The sequence below is a fragment of the Cupressus sempervirens genome, chromosome 5, assembly GCF_028749045.1.
Source record: "Cupressus sempervirens isolate cs-2001-9-10 chromosome 5, ASM2874904v1, whole genome shotgun sequence".
Taxonomy (NCBI): domain Eukaryota; kingdom Viridiplantae; phylum Streptophyta; class Pinopsida; order Cupressales; family Cupressaceae; genus Cupressus; species Cupressus sempervirens.
In genome coordinates, this window is record NC_143122.1 from 1,001,902,750 (window position 1) to 1,001,907,624 (window position 4,875).

Below are 4,875 nucleotides of genomic sequence, written 5' to 3' on the forward strand. Positions count from 1 at the left end.
CAGAGGAAGGTGAATATGTATAGTTGCATGTTGATGAAGTATCTGAGGAAGGACATATTGCAGAAAAAAAGGCAACAAGTTCCTCCGAATATAGTGTAATGCCCCACTTGGGAACCCAAGAGAAATAAACCTAATATGTTACAAATTTGACTGAACTTTTTAAAAAAGTTTATGCAACATCAAAGTAACAAGCAGAAGCAATATACACAAACACAAAATTTACACAAATGCAAATAATATAGATTTCAATCTTGAAGGGTTCCTTTGCATTAAGTCACATTTAAGAAGTTATACTTAATAGTTTAAGTCTTAAGTATGTGTTCATGAATCATAAGGAAATAACATATACATTAACTCATAAGAAAATGCCTAAGTACAAATGATACAATGAAAATACATCTAATTAATAACATCCATTTCCATATCGCAGGGTATGCAAGAATAGATACAAGTATATCATAATACAAGATACATGATAACATACATACATCAAATGAATAGAAGTCTCCAAGATATGAATAAGAATGATAAAGGGTACACCTGCACCAAGGATCATCCAACATTTGTCAATTTGAAGGGGACTCAAATGGTAAGAAGACACTACCTCCCAATTGCATGGTTACCTAGTCAGGTTCCCACTCCCACCATGTAGGAGAGATAATATTGTATGATCCACACATAAATAATCAAACCATAAAACAATCCTAGGCAAGGAACCTTGATAGCCAAATCTACCTCAAAGGTAACACGAACTACTCAAGAAGAAGAGATAAACAAAATTGAAAGGACACTCATTCCAATACCGACATCACACACCGAGTCAACATTCAGATACCAAATACAATACTGTATCAAAATCAAGATAAAGTCAACGAGAGATATCCACCTTAATTCAAAATCCACATGTCCAAGAACAATAGTTAATAGATAACAACCATCATCAATAAAAGTAAATCACTAACAATAAGTACACTGCCAATATATAACTGACAATCATTGATGTAATAAAAGTCAATTGTCAAAAATAAATAAGATCCAATCAATAAGTAACAACTTACAATAAATACACCATCAAAAGTAAAATCCCACATGTACACAACTAGAGGCAAATCTTAAAAAACCATGAAAGAGACCCATGCTACATACTATGGAGTGTCATCACATGGTCAAACTACTTAAGTTACCTTGGACTAGTCTCTCACTAGACCCTAGACCCTCAAGCATTGAGTTACCCTGGACTGATCACTCTAGACCTCAAACCCTCAAAGTAACACATGCAGAACCAGAATACTCTCTCATGAAGATGAGGAAAACTAGTCATACCTCTCAATAGGTATCATCCCATTCCCATCCTTAGCATATACAAGCACTCAAGGCATGGGTGAGGAAAACTCTCTAACTTATCTTTTTAACATTATCTAAATATTTTGAATTACTATGTTATCACTTGTTGCACAACTTACAATGAGTTACCCTAGCAACCTCTTTGGGCCCTGACCCCCATTGCAAGCCACTCTCGTATACATGCACATAGACTAATTTACAATGGTGTGGCTAGATGGAAAAAATCGAGTAGTTTCACTTGCAATACCTACAACGGTGCAAGTGTGGTGGATCATGCAATATGTTCACATAACTAGTATGAGAGAATAGAGGAAGCTATGATTGGGGAACACATATGAGATGTTAAATCAGGACATAGACTATTTCACATAAAATTGATGTGGGGAAATGATAGCTAGCTTGGGACAAAAGGTCAATGCTCTCAACAACCACCTTCACAAGGTATAATTTTATTGACTTCAGAAAATAGGGATATCTTTAATACTACACTTGAGAGACTATATAAGGAGGAGGGCATGCATGTGCATGATGTTGATAGCAATGCAATATCAAATCACATACACAAGGAACTTTCCAAGTGTAAAAGATCAAAGCAAAGAAATTTCGAAACAAATTGTTTTTCATCTAATACTTGGTTTGATAAGGAATGCAAAGTGGCTAGGAGAAAGCTAAGAGAGTCCAATCAAACAAGCCTCAACATTAAATTGTACCAACAAATCCTAAAGAAGATAACAAATGATTTTATGATGACAAGGAGAGAAGAACTTACCGTTCTTGCTAAAAATAACCCCAAACTACTTTCAAGAGAACTACAAGCAAGGAAGAAACAAATTGAATATATTATTAGAGGCACTTAATGGTTTGAGAATGCTAGGAAACTTTATGAAAAAGAGGATGAGATGGACCTGTCACCTTTGTCAACAATATGAAATACCTTTTTATTGTATAGGAGGTTGAGTTGGGTATCAAGAGGTTAGGTATTGATAAAGCAAGACTTGGTGGAACTTCAAACATAGTATCTCAAGTGGGGTATGAGAACCCTTGCACAACACATTACAAGAATCTTCAACAATATCAACCAACATGGGTTCCCTAGTGATTGGACAATTAGTCTTGCTATACCCCTTTATAAGAACAATGATGTTAATAATCCCTCCAACCCTCTATTTGCAAAACTTTTTTGTAGCATGATAGAAAACAAAATTAGGAAATGGGCTGAGGAAAATCAGAAGCATGCAAAAGGACAAGCTGGTTTTATGCCAAAGCACTTAATTGTTAACCATCGTATCAGCTTGAGACACATTATCAAAAAAGTGCGGGAGAGTAAGGATGAGGTTTTTTGTTTATTTGTTGATTTTAAAAAGGCTTTTGACATTGTCCCTAACATATATAAGTTTGATTAGATATTTTAAGTATACTTGGTCCATAAAAATATAGTCATATTAGTTTTTTATTAGAATGGATAATTGACACCAATAAATACTGATATGATTTTAATTGGCTCTTTACTATATTTGTATTTTAAAAATGCTTCTTCAAGAACAAAATATAGATTGAAGAACAAAATAAAAGTTGAGAGCTTTGGTACTTTAGATTGAGAGCCCTGGTTCAAAAAGATGATGCAAACATTTCAAACCCCAATTATTTTAGTCGTGCATCAAAAAATGAAGCATAACAAACATAAATGTCATTGTAAAGTATTAAAACAAATATATAAAATATCAAATTCAATTATTTTCCCATTTCTTATATAATTGTAACAATAAAAGCAAAATATTTTTAGTGGTCAGAAACACTAAATTTTTAACAAATATATAAATCTAACATTAACATATTGAATATTAAATTTGTTAATATTAGAACATTTGCTTTAAATCTTCTACTATAACATTTAAATTTTTTAAGATTTGATAAAATAATACATATTATTAAAATTATTAAATTTTAATAAATATCTCATAAATAATAATCTAAATATTTGAAGGCAACTCAAATTGTACAAATTAATTTCTTTTCATTAATCATTACATTAATAATTTTTCTAAAAGTTGTTAATTCTTGTATTTGGAAGCCTTCTAGTTTAAAGAAATTGAATTCTTCCTACCATCTCATTATATGAATGATTGTCATCGAGATTATAATTGCAATCACATATAGAATTGTCTAGACATCGAAAGGGCAATGGAGAGAAAAACATATGTAAAATATTTTTAGGGAGACAGTCATCATTGGCATCGAAACAACAAGTAAGGTGTCATGGGCGCATTTACAAGCATACATTTTTAAAAAGTTGTTTAAAAGCGTTATCAAATTTATAAGAAGCCAACTAAATGAGTTTTTCAAATCCATTCCACTTTCAATGGCAAATTTAGATCTCAATTTATTTTACATAGTTCTTCTATAGTTGTTGTTGCTTAATCAGGTCCACGATTTCGTTTTCAAGGATTGAAATTTTACTTAATTTTCTTGGTGTTTTCATTTTTTGGGTACTGTAGAAATTTATTGAAACTTGAAATCTTTCTCACATTTTTTTAGCTCAAAGAGACCTAATCATTTGTTTGGCGATGGGTGAAGAGAAAGAGAAAGAGAAAGTAGGAGCGGAAGCCACTGTAGTTCATTAGACCTTGCAATTTTATCTCTAGGTCACAGATGAGAAAGATGAGTTTCAGCTACAATCTTGTGCTCGTTTTGGTCCTAGGATCCGTCCTCATCACAATACCATCAGATGCAACATACCATTGAAGTCCACTAAAGCCATACCACAAAGTCTCCAATATAGTTGGTAGGAGCAACCATATTGCACCGAAGCTATACAAGATGTTATGTCCGTTAACATCGTTAACTCCACTCTAACCCCACCTCCTCTCACGTGGTTAAGTTTATCAGTATGACAATAAGTAGCTAGAGGGCTAGCGGTCTCTATTTGGTGCTAAATCCTCAACTGCTTGCTTTTAAGAAAACACTTTTAAAAATATTTGTACGCACCTCTTTTGTTCTCATTCAGGACCCACCTTGGAATGGATGCAATCGCTCAAACTCTTGCTAACTGGAATGGATAATTGGTAAACTGATAATAGTACTGATAATGTCATTAATGCATCCTTATCTTATCAATTTTTATAGAATTATTTGAATTGGGAAAACAATATTAACACCAAGAAAATTAAGAGTATCCAATGAGGAAAAAATAATTAATGAGAAGATACAGTATTAATAAATAAAATATTTGAATGATACTTTAAAACTTTAGAATTGAAATATTTTATTGAAAAAATAAATGAGAGAGGGTCAAACAAAAACATTAGTTTCTACCTTAGGTAGGGACTAATAATCTATTTCCAACCTTTATGACTGGCAAAATGATCCCTACCCCAACCCTTTTTCAAACGAATATGTACTCTCTATTACAAAAATACAAGATTATCCCATTTATATCACGTCCGATACAGCTTACTATGACACGTAACCACGTCGACCTAGAAAATATTTAATTTGTGTATTGAAAAGCGGAACACGGAAGCCGTAATTTGC